Source organism: Triturus cristatus, chromosome 6 (assembly GCF_964204655.1).
Source record: "Triturus cristatus chromosome 6, aTriCri1.1, whole genome shotgun sequence".
Classification (NCBI taxonomy): domain Eukaryota; kingdom Metazoa; phylum Chordata; class Amphibia; order Caudata; family Salamandridae; genus Triturus; species Triturus cristatus.
In genome coordinates, this window is record NC_140589.1 from 1901989155 (window position 1) to 1902008195 (window position 19041).

Here is a 19041-nt window from a genome sequence, read left to right on the forward strand (position 1 = left end):
GCCGTGGTGGACATACCGGCGGAAAACTAGAGGACTCCCAGACCAAAGAAGGGGCATCTCGGAGTCACTCATCCATCCCTTCACTTTCCAACTCGGTCACTAAGGGACAACGACACCTGTTTCTCACGGTGCACGTGGGAGTGCATGACCAGTGGATACCCGTTGTGGCCATGGTGGATTCAGGGGCCACTGGCATGTTTATGGACCACAACGAGGCATGCAGGCTAGGGCTAGTGCTTCTTCCCAAAGCTGTACCCGAAGACGTCTATGCTGTAGACGGAAGGCGATTGGTGACGGGGCCCATCGGGCAGCACACGGGGGTCCTTCCGATGAGATATGGGAGGAACCATTTGGAACAAATCGATTTTAACATCATCCGAGCGCCCCAATATGGCGTCATATTGGGATTGCCGTGGCTACAGAAACACAACCCCTCTGTGGATTGGCCAACACATCGCATCGAAATGACGTCACCGTATTGCATCCTGCATTGTGGAATAAGAACGGAATCCCTTGACGCAGATGAGAGCGGGAGTCAGACGGTGGCTACAGCGGCAGAAAAAGATGTGGCTCTCCCCCAGGCTTATCACAGTTTTGAGGATGTATTTGATGAGGTGAAGGCGGAAGTGCTACCACCACATAGACAGTTTGACTGCCAGATCGACCTGGTGCCAGGGGCCAGCGTTCCCAGCGGCAGGCTGTATGCCCTGACGGAGCCTGAAAACGTGCATCTCCGGGGGTACCTGGATAAACTCCTCAAGCTAGGATTCATCCGCCCGTCCAAGTTTCCGGCCGCCTCGCCACTCTTCTTCATCCCGAAGGCTAATGGGGAGCTGAGAGCCTGTGTGGACTTTAGGGCATTGAATGCGATAACCATAAAAAATCGGTACCCCTTGCCTCTCATCAGTGTACTTCTGGAACAGGTCAAGAAAGCTCGTATCTACACCAAGTTGGATTTGAAAGGGGCATACCATCTGGTGCGCATGAGGGACGGAGACGAGTGGAAGACCGCCTTTAAGACCAGGTTCGGCCTTTTCGAGTACCTCGTCATGCCGTTCGGTCTGTGCAACGCCCCGGCAGCCTTTCAGTACTTTTTGAATGAGGTATTCAGAGAGGAGTTGGATATCTACGTGGTCGTATATATCGACGACATCCTCATCTATTCGTCCAGTGTGGAGGAGCACGTACACCACGTCAAAGCTGTGCTCCAAAAGCTGAGGGAAAACATGCTGTTTTGTAAACTCAGCAAGTGTGACTTCCACGTCACATCCGTGGAATTCCTCGGAGTGATGCTGAGTCCAGAGGGACAGGAGATGGCAGAACGAAAGATCAAGGCGGTGAAAGAATGGCCGGTGCCCCAAAGCGTGAAGGACGTCCAAAGTTTCATTGGCTTCGCCAACTTTTACAGGCGGTTTATAGATGGATTTTCAGGATTGGTGGCCCCAATCACACAGCTACTGAGGAAGTCCAAGGAGTTTGTCTGGTCCCCTGAAGCGAACAAAGCCTTTGAGGCCCTGAAAAGCGCCTTTGGTAAGGCGCCGGTGTTGGCTCACCCCGATCCGGATCTCCCCTACGTGGTGGAAGCGGACGCATCGGATGTGGCGCTGGGGGCTATCTTGTCCCAACGCAACCACGACACAGGGGTGCTTCATCCCGTTGCGTACATGTCCCGCAAACTCAACGACGCCGAACGCAACTACCATATTGCGGAGAAGGAGCTTCTCGCAATCAAGGACGCCTTCACCGAATGGAGGCATTGGTTGATGGGGGCAAGACATGTGGTATCGGTGTACACGGACCATCGGAACCTACAGTTCATGACGGCCACAAGACACCTTTCTCCCAGGCAGCTGCGGTGGATGATCTTCTTTGCGGGGTTCAACTTCCGCATCACATATCGGCCGGGGACGGAAAACCGGAAGGCGGACGCCCTGTCCCGTCAATCTGCAGTTAAGGAACCATTGCCTGCGACCGAGCGTTCCATCATTTCCCCGAGGATGGTATTGGGGGTTATCCAACCGGATACTTTCCTGAGGGGAATAAAGAGAGGGATCAGGTCATTCGCATGGCGGAGGTGGCTCCTCAGTCACAGAGAATGGCAGCTGAAGGACGGGATACCCCTGAAGGGCAGGTGCCTATTGATACCCATGCCTAGGCTAAGGAAACAAGCATTCATCTGGTGCCATGACTCTCCATGCGCAGGTCATTTGGGCTTTGAAAAAACGGTGGCTAGCATGGGACGGCATTTCTGGTGGCCAACCATGAGAGTGGATGTCAGGAGGTGGGGACAGGAGTGTCCTACGTGTGCTACCATGAAGGCCGACCATGGCCGAACCCAAGGGCTCTTACATCCACTTCCGACCCCGGATAGACCATGGGATAGCATATCACTGGACTTCGTGGTGGGCCTACCGGTAGACCAGGGGATGACGGCAATACTGGTGGTGGTGGATTACTTGACGAAAATGGGGCACTTCATCCCCTGCAAGAGAGTCCCTACGGCCGGGGAATTGGCGTCACTACTCCTAAAGAATGTGGTACGTCTGCATGGATTACCTGGGGTGATCGTGTCGGACCGGGGGTCGCAGTTTACTGCGCAATTCTGGAAGACTTGGTGCACTGCGCTGCATGTTAAGACCGCCCTGTCCACCAGCTACCACCCTCAAACGGACGGCCAAACCGAGCGCCTGAACCAAACGCTCAAACAGTATCTGCGATGTTTTGTGGACCAGGGCAGGGAAGAATGGGTCGACTTGCTATGGGTTGCAGAGATAGCCTATAACAACGCCACTCACAGCTCCACACAGTCATCTCCGTTCTATAGCAACTATGGCCAACATCCCAGGTTCTTGCCATTTCTACATCCGTTCAGAGAGGACAGGATTCCCGCCACAGCGGACAGGGTGGCACACATAAAAGACACGTTGATGCGCTCAAGGGCTGTCCTAATAGAGGCCAAGAGAAGATACAAGGCTGCGGCAGACAGGAAGAGAAGGCCCGGGCCACTGTACCGCACTGGAGACTACGTCTGGATATCCACAAGAAACATGAGGTTTCGAAAGAACAGTGTGTTCCATCCCAAGTACATGGGCCCCTATCGGATTACCAAATGTATGGGTCCCGTGAACGTGAAGGTGTGCTTGCCCCAGTCATTGCGGATACACCCTGTCTTTCATGTATCATTGCTCAAACCAGCACCCTCCAAGCCGTCTGGGACACCTAGGCCGGTATGCGTGGAGTCGGAGGTGGAGTATGAAGTGTCGGGCATACGGGCGTCCAAATGGCACAGGGGGAAGCTGTGGTACCTGGTTGCGTGGAAAGGCTATGGCCCGGAGGAGCAATCATGGGAACCGGCTGAAGGGGTTCATGCTCCGCGCTTGGTCTCCTTGTTCCATCGGCGTTTTCCTGCCAGCGCTGGACCCGTGGGGAGCCGCTGAGAGGGAGGATGTACTGTCAAGAATTCCTGTCATGCGAGGGGAGGAAAACGGTAACCAGCGAAAACGGACTACATCTCCCAGGATGCTTAGCGGTTGAGAGGTTATGTAAACAGGAGAGCTGTTACATAACTCAAGGAAAACACGCCCTTATGTAAACAGGAGAGCTGTTACATAACTCAAGGAAAACACGCCCTTATGTAAACAGGAGAGCTGTTACATAACTCAAGGAAAACACGCCCTATAAAGGGAGGAACCGGGAGGTACAACGCTGTCGGATATTGTGTTTACACCGACGTACCTGCTTCGTGAAGAGCAGTGTTCCGGAGTGGTGCTCCAGTAAGGCAAGAACGGAGGTAGGTCGAGTCGTTACTCCCTGGGCCGTGTCTTGCTCCATCGTCACCTGTGAAGGACCCGGAAGCTCTACCGGTCAACCATTGAGCTTCGCTTTTTGACTCGGCTGAGCCAAAGCGCAGTGGCGCTTTTGCTGGTTGGAGTCGTAACTCCCAGCCCGACCAGAGATACAGGGACTGCCAGCTGTAACGCACACCAGGAGGTGTTTGCCGCGTTACAGACTCGGAAGTCCACAGGATCGATCGAGCGGCTGCTCTCGGTTCAGTCTTCTTGCTTTTTGATTGGGGTATCGGCGACGCATCACCAGGAGGTGACTCCGCGTCCCTGTGCAGTCTGAGGAAGAGGTTGAGTGGCTGCTCCCTTCAGGTAGAGACCCCGGCTGGGTGTTTCCCTGACTCCTCAATTCTCCCCAACACTCTTCGTGCCCCTCACAGCCTACCGATTGGCATTGTCGGCCATTTCATTTCTGCCCTCTGTTGGCATACGCCGGGATCGGCGTATATGCAGAGGACGGTTAGGACCATCCGTGCTGTGGGCTGGTAACGTACTTAGCCTGGAGGATTCCAGTGACTATAACTTTTGTTTATTCTTTGTATTATTTTTGCCTTCATTAAATAACTAACCCTTCACAAGTGGTTGCGTCCTCATTATCGTGTCTGTTAAACGATCCTGAGACGTTCAGGGCGTTACAACATGTTCCAAGTCGACATGACAGTTACAAACTGCACGCAGACTCTGCAATGGCAGGTCTGAGCTACCTTTTCCAGGCTATTCACGTGGGTGGCACAATCCGTGCTGTAGGCCAATGTGCAGCATTTGATTCCTAGGCCCTGGCACACTCAGTGCACTTTACTAGGGGCTGAGAAGAAACCAAACAGCCAATCATGGAAACACCAATCCATAACATACTTTACCACAGGAGCACTTGCAGTTTACCACTGATCAGCAGTGCGAAAAGTGCGCAGAAACACCACGCCAGCAAAAACAGAGTCAAAGCCAGGAGGGCAGAAAGCAAAAACTCAAGGGAAACACGCCAAAAGATTCCAAGTCTAACATCACCCAAATGTACAGAGCCACATTGTGGCCTTTGCCAGCCGAAGCCTATCTGAAACAGAACATGCCTACTCTTAGCCGGAGCTGTGGTGTGGGCCTGCGCACATGTTCATGTATTCCTCTATGGGAATAGTTGCTCACTGTTTTTAAAAACCTTAAGGCCAAGATGCCCCCTCGCATCTATAGGAGGGGTTCAGGTTGCAAGCATACAAATATGTCATCATCATCATAATCTTTATTTGATTTTATAGATGAAATCACAAAAGGCAGATCATTTAAAAACAACATACAAAATATCGGTGCGATAGTCATTCATATTTTAAAACTCCCACCAGAAAGCACACATGAAAAAAGCAGGTAAAAGGTGAATTCAGCAGCTGTAAAAAAAAAATAGGACTGACCTAACTTGGTTAAAATTGAGCGGTAATAAAATTGGGCATATGAACTTTTGTCACAGGTAACTCTATTTTGGGAAAAACATAACCACTTGTAATGTGTTGTTAATCAATGTATTATCGCAGTTGCAGTGGGGGCAAATCTGAGTATTTAGAACAACCCTGGTTAAAAGGGACCAGTCGGTGAAATAACTGTAATCTAAAATAGGTCAAAAATCGGCGTTCGATGCGGGGTATGTCCCAAGCCAGATAAGGTTCAATATCACGACTATCATGACTAGATACAGCAGAATTTAAGTGCAGTGTCAGTATCGGGGCCCACAAGTCTATGCAATCCATGTATAGGTCACCCGGTACCACATCAGGCCCTGGTGTCTTGTTTAAAGGCAACTGGGAAATAACTTTTAGCCTGTCGGAGATCAGAGCTGCTAAGTTACACTCTGTCCGGGGGCCATCTACAGGCTCCGTCTCTGCCTCGAGGCCATAAATGGCCCTAAAATGATCCACCCAGGCCTGAGATAGGATAGTACATGCCTGCTTGGTAAGATGGTCTTCATGGAAAAGGGACGAGTTTATGACACTCCAGAAGGTAGCGTTTTTGTGCTGCTGACTAGCCATCACCAACTTGTCCCACGTCTCTTCTTTGATTTGGGCTTTACGATCCTTACAGGCTTTCTTAAAGGTCGCCCTGGCCTTCTTAACTTTTTCTTGACAACGGGGTTAGCATGCAAGAAATTCCAGAAGTCCTTGTGGGCTCTGGAGCATTGCCTGTCAAATCATCTAACCACACAGGTGACCGGCGAAGCAACGATTTTAAGGAGTGCAGACTTAATAAACCTGCGGATATGAGTAAATGACGCCAAAATTCTCTGTGGTGGCTCTACATCTGACAGACAGGTTTGGAAATCAGCATGACATGAAACAATCAAATTTTGGGCAAAGGCTGATGGAACACTGCTGGCCCACTTTATCCTTCGACCCTGATCAGGCAGTGTGGTGGGCACCTTATAAGCGGGTGTAGAGCTCAGCGCTGTATTATCCCAATAAAATGATGCAGTAAACAGGTTGTGGTCGCTCAAATGATGTTTTAGAACCTTGAAGTCTAAGAGTGTGGCAAACAGGCAACCAGAGACAAAAATATAATCAATCACACTACAGTGCCCGGCCCCGCCTTAAAAGTGGGAGTTCAAACCTGTAGGAGAGTAGGATCTGCACTTATGTTGCCCCCACTTTTTTTCTGATGTTTACACTGGTTTCTGGCTATAGTCTGGCTGGGTCCCTGCTAATCAGGGCCCAGGCCTCTCTGTTCTCTCTAAACAACTTGGAGTGCATATTAGATGCACTAGTGATTGGATACTGTAGTACTTTATGAGCCCCTAGTATATGGTACGTTAGGTACCGAGGGCATAGGTACATCACAGGCCTACCAGGGGCTGAAGCATGTATTATGCCACCCCTGGGAAGCAGACTAAATCTGACTCCATAGGCCTGCTTCTGCAGCCTGGGTGAGGTAATGTTAGCACTCCTCACTGAGGTATAGGTTCCCTATATCTCACCTTACACACACATATAAACCTATCAGTCACCCCTAAGGCAGGCCCTATCAATCCTGAGGGCAGGGTGCTTGGTTTCTATGTGAGGGGTGCCTCTGCCTATGCAGGGCCCCTCTGCAGCTCTCAGAGTCCATTCTCTGTAGCTGTTTGCGGATGCGGTTAAACCATATACTCTTAAGTGCATTATAACCTAGCGGTAAATGCTAACTTTGGGATGGCTGCATCAAAACATGTCATGTTTGGTGTCAAACGCTTTGGAATCATACCCCCACACCAGTAACTGGTGTGGGAGTATAATCCCACCCTTCTAGAGGGATAGACATGTACCTACTGTGGAAACACAGTAGAATCCTGAAGAGCCCTGGCATCACAAAATGGATGCCACCAGCACAGACACTGGGCTGCCCTCCTGCTGCTGACCGAAACTCGCAGTGGAGGAGGCTCAACAATAGGCATCCTGTCACATGGAGGTGTAACCACCTTCCAGACAGGATTTAGTGTATTGGGGCTGGGTGGGTGCACTCCTAGAGTGCTATGCCTCATCCATACTCACCTTTGACCTGTTTTCATCCTGATTCTGTCCCTGACGCCACCTGCATAAACATTAGGTCACGAAGCTAAAGTTGAGACATTGTAGGCTGCGTAAACATGCAGAGTCAGCTTGCTCGAAGGTTTTCAGGCAATAGTTAATCCTTAAGTAAAGTCTACTCAGAATAGCACATTTTGTTGTTCAGCCTTAAAACGTAGAAATTGCACAAGGCACCGAGGCTGTCAGATTCTTGCCTTAGCTCATTTGTGTGTTCTTTCCAAAGTTCTATTTACCTCTGGGCGTTCCTTGTTTGTGATCTTCCCTATAAAAACCCATGTAGCCATTGTTCAGGCGTGCTCCTTCCTTGAGTAACTCCATGGTGCTCGTTGGACGGAGACCCATTCTGAATGCTTAATAAATTACCTATGGTTTGTACTTCGCTCCACTGTTGATTCCTCCTTACTTGATAAGAACCCGTGGTGAAGTGGTGATCCCTGCACCAGCAGGTTATTAATTAATCTGCTCCACAAATTGGCGCTCAAACGTGGGTCCCCATCAAGCGCTTGCAGTCGGACCAGGACAGGAGATCAGGTCGGTAAGACGAACTTCGCTGAGGAAGCGCCTCACCTGATGAGATTAGTGTTGCTCGTGGTCCAAGGTGATTTTTCTGCTCTCCAACTCTGATCTTCCTGGCGGCTGCGAGCCTTGACTGGGGCCTTCGGTTGGTGATTTTGTTTGGATCAGGGAGCATCGACAGGTGGGAGGCGAAGACTACGCATGAGGTAAATCTGTATTGAACCGGTTCCTTTGTTCATTTGGTTAGGATTTGTTTGGTATTTGCTTGACTTGATATTCGTCTTGACTTGGTATTTGTTTGGTAATCCGTTCGGAATTGGTACTCCATTCGGAATCTGTTTGGAATTTTGAAACCTAGGATCTGTTTGGTATTTTGAAACTTAGACTCTGTTTTGGAACTTGCGATTTGTTTTTGCTAACATTTTTTCTTACAGGTAATGTGAGAATATTTTTTAGTTCTCTCTGTTTATAAGTTTTTTTAAATCTTATATAACATGCCTGTGATTAGCACTCTTTGGAAGTTTTGTTGCTGCTGCTGCGATAAACAGAGCATTTTGGAAGCAAGTTATCTGGCGCCACCAGAAGGTATGCCAAATTTTGAGATGTGCATCAAATATGGTATTTGTTCCATCATGTATAAATGCATCGTGGAACAAATATACAAAAGGGGATCCCAGTTAGAATGGCCATTAGAGGGAACCATGGACCCTCACAAACTCGAGTATTTAGAGAAACTATTGTTTTTAAAGAAAGTTAGGCCGGCTATGTTTGACAGTTTGCGTATGTTGTAAAAGAAGTGAGGGAGCGGCAGCTCAAGGCAGAGAAGGTACAAAGGAAACAGGAAAGGAAAACAGAGTATCAGAAGTATCAAGAATTGAAGGATAAGGAAGTTCAGGAGAAAAAGGAATGTTTAGATAGTGAGCATAGATTATTAATATCTAAGGAATATATACTTAGACCAACTGGAGCAGTTCAGGTCCACCAAGAAGATGTGGATTCAGATATTGATGGGTTGTTGATAGAACGACCCCCACCCCCATATGTACCTTTAACACCTCTTCCCCCTGCACCATTGAATGTTGTCCCCCTTGTACCCCCGGTTCCACCTCCTTTGCCTGCGGTTGTTCAGCCCCTTATTTTTCCAACCAGTACCGGTACACTCTTTACCCTCTCCAACTCAGGCCACTGCACCCCCAACCCAAGCCACTGCACCCCCATCCCAAGCCTCTGCGCCTCCACCTCAGGCCACTGCACCCCCATCCCAAGCCTCTGCGCCTCCACCTCAGGCCACTGCACCCCCATCCCAAGCCTCTGCGCCTCCACCTCAGGCCACTGCACTTCAAATGTCTAATGATTCTTCACTTTCTGCATCTGTTCCAACCCCTCGAGTTCTTCGCTCTACTGTACCTCAGTTTCGTCAGGATGCAATGAGATTGATGGTATTAAATTGGTTAAGTGGTTTAGAAATAGAAGTAGAAGACGTGATAAACCAGATTCAGGATTTTTCTGAAGGCGAGCTTCTTTGTCTTATACATCAGCTCTCTCATCAGCTTATGGTTCAATGGGAGATGACTACAGGGCGAAATGGCCCGGATGATGTTAGAGCAATTAACACACAGTGTCAGATCGGGGCCTTCCCTATCGATAGAATTAATAATGCTATTGCAATGATAATTGGATAATTTAATGAACTCTCTTCCTCTCCTTGAATAAAGACCTATGAGGGAAGCTGCGCCACAGTTCATTCCTGAAAGAGGGGAATGCAGATAATGATGACCCCAATGGTCCCAATGCTAGAGCACATTTTTTATACAATTAGATATATACGCCCTGGAAAGGGATGGGTGTACTTACTTTAAAAGCCTTCTTACCAGACATAAGGAAAAATCCTAGGGGATTTTATGATCATGTATAGGCAGCCATTGATTCCTGTATCACGACTTTAGCAGATATCGATATGTTTTTTTTGGTACGATCCTGCCACCAGATATGTGGCGACTTACCTGGAAACAGGATCATGCTGTTGATTTGGGAGGAGATTGGACTGCCATTATAGCAGCTGATAGAGATCGGAAACTTGGTCAGAAACCGAGTCAGCTCATTCTGGATCTACCATGGTAACATACTTACAAAATAAAATAAAAAGAGAAGTATCCAGAAAAAGAGAGAAAGAAAGAAAGGAAAGAGAAATGGGAGATATAGAACTGGAGGAATGGAAAGAAAGTATGTATAAGAAGGCAAAGGAGGTTGAGATGGGGGAAACAGTGATGTAACGTAACATGTTGTAAGGGAACTGAGACATCATTTCCATAAAAATTTAAATTGAAATTTAGGGGGATTTGTGGTAATATTAAAAATCACCAAAGGGGGGATTGGTGGAGCAGGTAAAACAAAATGTTGTATACCTTCTCTATTTTGCATGATAAAATACTAATTACGTAACTTTCTAACTATTAATTGTTTGCCGTGGTCTAATTAATCAACCTCCACCTTAATAAACGCGAATTTCACGCTGTACTAAATGCAAATTGCATGGCAAATAATCCTAATGAATAACTGTGGTACGCATATTAACGGTAGATTGTGTTGATATAGAAAATTGCATGGTTTAAATTGCTTTTGTGATGTTTTGCGTTCCTGCTGGGACGAAATGGTAAGTATTATTGCTTTAAATGTTGCTATAAGCTAGGAAAATACTAATATATAAAGGGATTAGTGTGGGTTTAAACATTAGAATCTTAATTTCCATATATTAATTATTCTTTATGTTTGTTTTGCTTAATTTGGCATTCGGGCCTACTAGGCCGCAATATCCAAAATGGAGTTCGGAAGTGGCCACCGTCGTGTGAGCGCGATGTCTACTGCGCAGACTCGGATGGCACTGAAGATCTCCAGGCGTCCTTTGACCTAGTCACAGTGTTCCCCGTCAAGGATAGGAACGTGGAGGACTGCCAAAGCCCGACTAGTGTGACTGACAGAGAAGACAAAGGACACCTGTCCCTAACAGCCGAAATATTGATACTTCGGACCCTTTTGCATGAGAACTGTCCCAACCATGGGATGACATCTTCAGTAGAGCATGAGAAACAAGGAACTTTGTGAATACTGTCTGAAATTGCAAATTTTGATGGCTTGGCCGATCAGAGCCATTTCCAATGTAGCAAATGTAGCATGTTACTCAAAATTCATTATAAAAGGGGGTTACTAGAAGGGGTGGGTGGTTGCGTTCCAGGAGTGTGATCCGAATCCCGTTGACCGATTTGCTTGCACGAGTGCTGGGTCCCCGGAGATCTTTGGGACTGTGTCGTGCTGAGCGAAAGAACTTTTTCCCGGACTGATTGGGGTTGTAGACTGCATTCGATTGGAGGGTTAAATCGGAAGAGAATTGATTTTTGCAGGGCTAATAGATTGTGGGAGAATGGTCGCCAAAATCAGAGATTAGGTAAATATAATTGTCATACTGATTTATGCCAATGTTATTAAGATTTTGATTGATTATAACGACGATCATGCCAATGAAGGTGAATTGATTAGATAAACGAAACATTTATTAATAGAGAACGAGTTTGTGATTCTTTAAAGGGTATTAGTTAAAGATTCTGAGACTTTAAATGTGTTTTCGCTGGTTCTAAATCACCATCAACCAGTCCAACTAATTGGTCCATCGACCAAGTGGTGGAGTGCCTTGATGTTAAAGTTAGGATTCTATAAGTGCAGATGTATAATATGTAAATACTGTAAATATTTATTTCTATAGGTAATAAGGTACCCCCCACATGTCCAGCGCTTCTCTTCTTCCTGTGTCCAGATTCGAGTGAGACGTATGAGTGTTGGTGTTATGGGCCTGCCCATATGGATGCGTGCGTGAATGAGTTAATGTGTCCAGATTCGAGTGAGACGTATGAGTGTTGGTGTTATGGGCCTCACCAATGGATGCGTGCGTGAATGAGTTAATGTGTCCAGATTCCAGTGAGACGTTTGAGTGTTGGTGTTATGGGCCCCACCAATGGATGCGTGCGTGAATGAGTTAGTGTGATGATGGGTCTGTGACGCAGGGAGGATATGTAAATGTACCCTTTCCCGCTGGAGCAGAAGCTAAGACTTCCGACCAGTAACAAGTGGCCTGTCTGGGGTCCATGTGTCAGGTTGGTTTGCGTCCTTCCATTTCTGGAGTGCAGCAGCAGTTTTACCATCTTTTTAGAGTTTCTTGCTGCTCAGACGGGTCTAATTTCTAATATTTATATGTTTCAATCGTCTTCATTGCTCGGTTTTGCTCGCAAGAAAGTGTCACTCGTAGTCATTGAAATGTCACTCATAATTGCACTGAAATTATGAAAATGTCACACACAGCAACGTGAACCCTTGGCAGCTATGCTTTACAGACTGTAATCACAGCGCCAGGCGCGCAACACACATTGGACTCACAGGGCTTCAGCCCCCCCCCCCCCCCCCTCGTGTGTGGCCGCCCGGGATGAGACAGATTCCCGGCGCACACACAGCCGCACCCGAGCACGTCACAGGTCTTTAAAAGACCATTTGCATGTTAATGAGGCCTCGCAGTTGTTTCACCCCTTCTAAGAGCCCCTGCAGCTCCACTCTGCCTATGGCTTAAAAGATTCAGCCCCCCCCCCCGAAATTTTTTCTTAGCCCCCCCCGTCCCTGAAATTTGGCTCTAGTTGCGCCTCTGCACAGCGCCAGTGCTTGTTTGTATCCTCTTCTCCCAGCCAGGAGCATTGTACTGTCCGTGGAAGAGCTGCAGCTGTGAGAGGGTAAAATACCCGCCCTCGGGAGCTCTCTCTGGGGTTTGTTTTCAGCTTTTCTTGTCCCTGTCCCCCCCCCCCCCACCAGCAGCCGCCGAACATATCTCTGTTTCTCTTTTAGAAATGACCCGGGCTCACTCACGCCTGTCAATCAGAGAGTGCGGGAGGCTGGGGGCGTGTTAGAAGATCTGCCTTAATGTACACAATGTATCTTTAATGACATCTAAACGCCCATTCCTGAATTGATTTTTAATAACGACAAACTTTTTTGTAGGCTCCGCCCCTTATCCCTCCGTCCTGAAACCTCTTACCACCGTGTCGGGTGGGGGTGATTGGAAGGTGTGCTGAGGCTGCCCCCGTCTGACCCCTCCCCATGCCACACTCTGACGTCACTAGTAATGGCAGGGTGGGGCGACCACACAAACCCTGGATGCCAGCCAGGAAGTTACTTTCATCCCGAAGCGCTGCGTGAAGAGAGCGCGCCGTGTGATCTGCTGCAGGTGAGTTGTCGGTGTGGGAGGACTGGAGCCGGGGAAGGCACAGAGTGAGAGGGGTTTTGTTACACCCTTATGTCTGCGATGTAATTGTGGCGTAAGGGCCTGACCTGCCAACTCTGGAGCTGGGAGACCAGGTTGGAGTTTCGGCGTCTGTTCCATCTCCTGTGATTCTGGGCGAATCGCTTACCCTTCCCCTAACAAAAATGAATGTACCCTTGTGTTATGTAACTGGTGCACGTGGCGGCTGGTATTAAGGGGCGTCGGGGGCGTTGCCTTACCTACGGAGAAAACTAATGGGTTTCAAAGGGGGCGATAACGAATTGTCCCAGGGCGCGGGGAGCGGAGCGGCATTCCGGGCAATGGGCAGGGCGCGGACAGTGGAGCCGCTCAGGGGCAGGGCAGGGCGGCTGACAGTGCCCGAGTGCAGGGGGAGGTAACACTCGCCGCACTCCTTCTCATTTCTGGCCCGGGAGTGCCTCTCCCTTTAGTGTGTTTGGCCGCAGCTCCTCTTTCCGGCAGGGGGGGGGGGGGTTTGTTGCCGGAAGAAGGCGCCCGCAGCCCTGGTTTCAAAGGACACGACACCGGTGCAGGGGAGCCTTGTCCCTTATCTGAACCCCAGGACTCGGCAGGCCTGCTGTTAAAGGTCGGACCCGGAGCCCCTCACTGCACACGAGAGCCCCTCACTGCACACGAGAGCCCCTCACTGCACACGATCTGTTCAGGAGCCCCTCACTGCACACGAGAGCCCCTTACTGCACTCGAGAGCCCCTCACTGCACACGATCTGTTCAGGAGCCCCTCACTGCACACGAGAGCCCCTCGCTGCACTCGAGAGCCCCTCACTGCACACGATCTGTTCAGGAGCCCCTCACTGCACACGAGAGCCCCTCACTGCACACGATCTACCAAGGAGCCCCTCACTGCACACGAGAGCCCCTCACTGCACACAAGAGCCCCTCACTGCACTCCATCTGTTCAGGAGCCCCTCACTACACACGATCTAGCCAGGACCGGACTGGCTGTAGCGGGCACCGGGCAATCCCCCGGTGCGCCACACGGGTGGGGTTCGGTTTTGGGCCCCTGGGGGCCGTTTTTGTTACAGGGCCGTTTTTGCAGCTTAGCTGCAAAAACGGCCCTGTAACAAAATCGTCCGAAAACCGGCCCTGGCAAAGAGCTCGGCGTTACCCACCTCCCGAGCGGGCGAGCACTTTGCCAGGGCCGGTTGTGGTTCCCGGTCCGGCCCTGCCAGGAGCCCCTCACTGCACTCGAGAGCCCCTCACTGCACTCGAGAGCCCCTCACTGCACACGATCTACCCAGGAGCCCCTCACTGCACTCGAGAGCCCCTCACTGCACACGATCTACCCAGGAGCCCCTCACTGCACACGGGAGCCCCTCACTGCACACGAGAGCCCCTCACTGCACACGATCTGTTCAGGAGCCCCTCACTGCACACGAGAGCCCCTCACTGCACACGATCTGTTCAGCTTAGCTGCAAAAACGGCCCTGTAACAAAATCGTCTGAAAACCGTCCCTGGCAAAGAGCTCGGCGTTACCCACCTCCCGAGCGGGCGAGCACTTTGCCAGGGCCGGTTGTGGTTCCCAGTCCGGCCCTGCCAGGAGCCCCTCCCTAAACTCGCGAGCCCCTCCCTAAACTCGCGAGCCCCTACCTGCACACGGGAGCCCCTCCCTGCACACGGGAGCCCCTCACTGCACACGGGAGCCCCTCACTGCACACGGGAGCCCCTCACTGCACACAATCTGTTCGGGAGCCCCTCACTGCACACAATCTGTTCGGGAGCCCCTCACTGCACACAATCTGTTCAGGAGCCCCTCACTGCACTCGAGAGCCCCTCACTGCACTCGAGAGCCCTTCACTGCACACGGGAGCCCCTCACTGCACACGGGAGCCCCTCACTGCACACAATCTGTTCGGGAGCCCCTCACTGCACACAATCTGTTCGGGAGCCCCTCACTGCACACAATCTGTTCAGGAGCCCCTCACTGCACACGAGAGCCCCTCACTGCACTCGAGAGCCCTTCACTGCACACAATCTGTTCAGGAGCCCCTCACTGCACACGGGAGCCCCTCACTGCACACGAGAGCCCCTCACTGCACACGAGAGCCCCTCACTGCACACGATCTGTTCAGCTTAGCTGCAAAAACGGCCCTGTAACAAAATCGTCCGAAAACCGGCCCTGGCAAAGAGCTCGGCGTTACCCACCTCCCGAGCGGGCGAGCACTTTGCCAGGGCCGGTTGTGGTTCCCAGTCCGGCCCTGCCAGGAGCCCCTCACTGCACTCGAGAGCCCCTCACTACACACGATCTACCCGGGAGCCCCTCACTGCCCACGGGAGCCCCTCACTGCACACGGGAGCCCCTCACTGCACACGAGAGCCCCTCACTGTGTGCAGTGAGGGGCTCTCGAGTGCAGTGAGGTGCTCTCGTGTGCAGTGAGGGGCTCCTGAACAGATCGTGTGCAGTGAGGGGCTCCTGGGTAGATTGTGTGCAGTGAGGGGCTCTCGAGTGCAATCTACCCAGGAGCCCCTCACTGCACACGATCTGTTCAGCTTAGCTGCAAAAACGGCCCTGTAACAAAATTGTCCGAAAACCGGCCCTGGCAAAGAGCTCGGCGGCACCCACCTCCCGAGTGGCCGAGCACTTTGCCAGGGCCGGTTGTGGTTCCCAGTCCGGCCCTGCCAGGAGCCCCTCACTGCACTCGAGAGCCCCTCACTGCACTCGAGAGCCCCTCACTGCACTCGAGAGCCCCTCACTACACACGATCTACCCAGGAGCCCCTCACTGCACTCGAGAGCCCCTCACTGCACACGAGCCCTTCACTGCACACGATCTGTTCAGGAGCCCCTCACTGCACACGATCTGTTCAGGAGCCCCTCACTGCACACGATCTGTTCAGGAGCCCCTCCCTGCACACGATCTGTTCAGGAGCCCCTCGCTGCACACGATCTGTTCAGGAGCCCCTCGCTGCACACGATCTGTTCAGGATCCCCTCGCTGCACACATGATCTGCTCCAGAATCGGTGCCCCTCCCTGTGCTATGACAGACTCTCTCACTGCACAGAGTGCACGCACTGCCTGCTTCTAAGCCGCACACAGCTCTCAAGCAAGCAAGATTGGGGCGGGTGGGGGGGGGGGTCACACTTAGACCTATCCCGTAGAAGTCTTGCCAACATTACACAGGCACTCCTAGAAGCATTATTAGGGAATGAAGTGCCCTTCGGAGCATGCGGAAAACTCAATAATCCTGAATCCTTCCTGCACCAGAGACTTCTATCTAAACATCCTACAGAAATAGTCTGCGGCAGCTTGACAGGAACACCCTGTAGTTGGCATTTTGTGATTTCCGATAGAAAGCGCACAGCATAAGAACAATTTCACTTGCTCTGCTGCATCTCCGGAGAGGTTTGTAACATTAGCTCTTTCTGAGTTTCTTAGCTTCTATAGGACTTTCTACATTTAGTGTATTCACTTGCTTTACATGGGATTACTTTCCAACGGCAAAAAAACAAGCAATCCTTCCTCAATTCCTCGGGGCACAGACCATATCTCTGTGGCGCCATTTCAAGCACCGCTCCCTTGCAAGATGCAGCTGTAATATAGAATCCAGGGCACAGGGTAGAGAAGACCAGCACAACACAAAAGATAGACTTCAAGGCCCAGAGGGGCATTTACAGCCTGACAGCCACAAGTCATGCTGTTGTGAAGCAACAGAGGGCCTCGCCAACCTATCTACTCTAAGCAGGATTTATTGGGACACATTTACATTAGTATGTTCGCTTTACTCTGTGCACTTTTAAAAAGCCCATTTCAATGCACCGCATAAACACTCTCCAGCCATACCTGACACCTTTATTTATTTACCCCTCCCGGTACATTTGAGGTAACCATTCCACAAACCTGCCTTATCTTAGTGTGCAGTGCACCAGGCTCTTGTAGGAATGTGGCTTATCAGCTTCCAAATGAGGGTACTGAGCCTCTAACCCAGACTCACCACCACTTAGCCACATTGTGTGATCTTGGCAAGTGTTTTATTTTTCTGGTCCTCCATTTCCTAATCTTGCAAGATTAGTAGTGCTCACTTAAAGGTTAACTCATTTTAATAAGAGCTACCTAAAACAGTAAGTTTCTAAACGGCACAGGAGCACTGTTAGTAACCCTAACTTTAATAGTGTTTACAGGGGTAGTAGGGACAAGAAAAGCTTTCAGAGACTTCCCTGTTATTGTTGTAAATTAGGTAAAATGTGGGATATTGAAATGGCTGCAGGCACGCCTGTTGTCAGTCACACCAGAGCTATAGCCAGGGCCACTGGAATTATGTGGCAAGAGAGGACAAAATTATGTGGCAAGGTTGAGTAAATTATGCAGCAAGAAAAAGCAAACATAATGCAGCATATTTTGTAATAGGATTAGTTCATTATTCCATCATTTTTAAGCTTGGTGACACCCTGTGGGCATTGGTTGCAACTCATTAGTATCGGTTGAACATCCAAATACAGCAATAAGCAACAGAAAGGAGACCAGTCCAGCTTTGCAAAGAGGCTTCCACTGCGCAGCAAAACGCATCGTCGCATTTTTAGTAACTCTTTTAACCATTTGAGCTAGAAACAAATGTTGTTTTTGTTAAAATCTAGGTATTATGAAGCAGATGATGGTTTATGTGGCAGATGCAGCAAATATATAATTAAGTGAAAATCGCTGCAGACGTTCAATCAGATAATTCCAGTGGCCCTGGCTATAGTCTCTGTGACGGCGTGAGGTCGCATCACGTAGCAGATGTTAATGGATGGCTTTTGTCCTGACTTAAAGAAACACCCTCAGTCTAGCACCCCAGTGCTGCTTTTAATTCATGCTTGGCACTATACAGAACAGTATATAAAGCCTCTCATGGTTGAAAGTGCAAGATTTTGGTGATATCGTATCGCAGACAGTAAGGCTTAGGTTTTTAGTTTGTGGTAAATATAACACTGCAATCCTGCCTTCTAGCAAACTCTGCCTTGCCCCTTCTGTTTTCTTTTTCTGGCCTCCGATTCCTGGGCGCTTGTGAAGGAATAAATGCAGAGCCATAGGGGGGAGAAAAGAGCGTAGTGCAGGCACTGGTTTAGAAATGAGAGGCATGTGAAAATGAAAGCAATAGGGGTGGGCCTGTGGGATGCACGACAGCCCCATAGGGAAAGTAAGGGCTTTGATGTAGACTTGGTTGAGACAGTAGAGATGGAGCCATCAAGCACAGACGGCAAGCAGTGTGTGAAGGGAGGGGCCCAAGAACTGCATGACAAGAAATCCGAGTACTTTACTGCAAGCGTGGGGGAGGTGAGGAGAGCGACCTGGGTTCAGCACGAGAGGCCCAAGGGTGGAGGGCAGGATCAGAAGGGTGAATAAAGTTAAAATCTGGTAAAGGCAAGAAGGAGAGAAGCCAGTCCCCTACCTGCCATTGCTGGGAGTGTTCTCGAGCTGAAAAGGTCCATGTCCGCCCCGTGATCTAAGGGAATACTACAGACCATTCGCTCTTGAATGTGCTGGTTTAGAAAATTCCGAGCTGCTCAAACTACAAGCTGTGCTTACACATTGTGAACACACTGCACTTAATTGAAAAGGGTCTCAGATCTTTTGTGTAGTTACGTGGTTTACCCCGCACACACAAGAGACAGAGCTCGTATTTTTAAACTCCATGTGCACTCTCGTCACTGTGATTTCCTGAGTATTAGACCCAAAAGCTGTGTCCAATGTACTATAAGCGGTAAACAATCACCGCCTGCATCACACCTCACCATTTACTACAGTCGGTACCTGTGGTGAGCAGAGACATTTGGCTGCGCTCGATGGCCCAGGCGGGCTCCATAATCGAAAACAGGCTCTCTGCATCCCGCTGTAA

General features: G+C 49.9%; 1 protein-coding gene across 1 annotated transcript in view; it reads left to right on the plus strand.

Annotated features, from left to right (window-relative positions):
- The first annotated feature begins 12963 nt into the window (after positions 1-12963).
- The window catches only part of LOC146822376 (uncharacterized), a 49654-nt gene continuing 43576 nt past the window's right edge, over positions 12964-19041 (plus strand). Inside the window, exon 1 of the mRNA XM_085613463.1 lies at positions 12964-13154. The gene's annotated coding sequence lies outside the window, so the exon portion shown is untranslated. The remainder of the gene's footprint in view (positions 13155-19041) is intronic.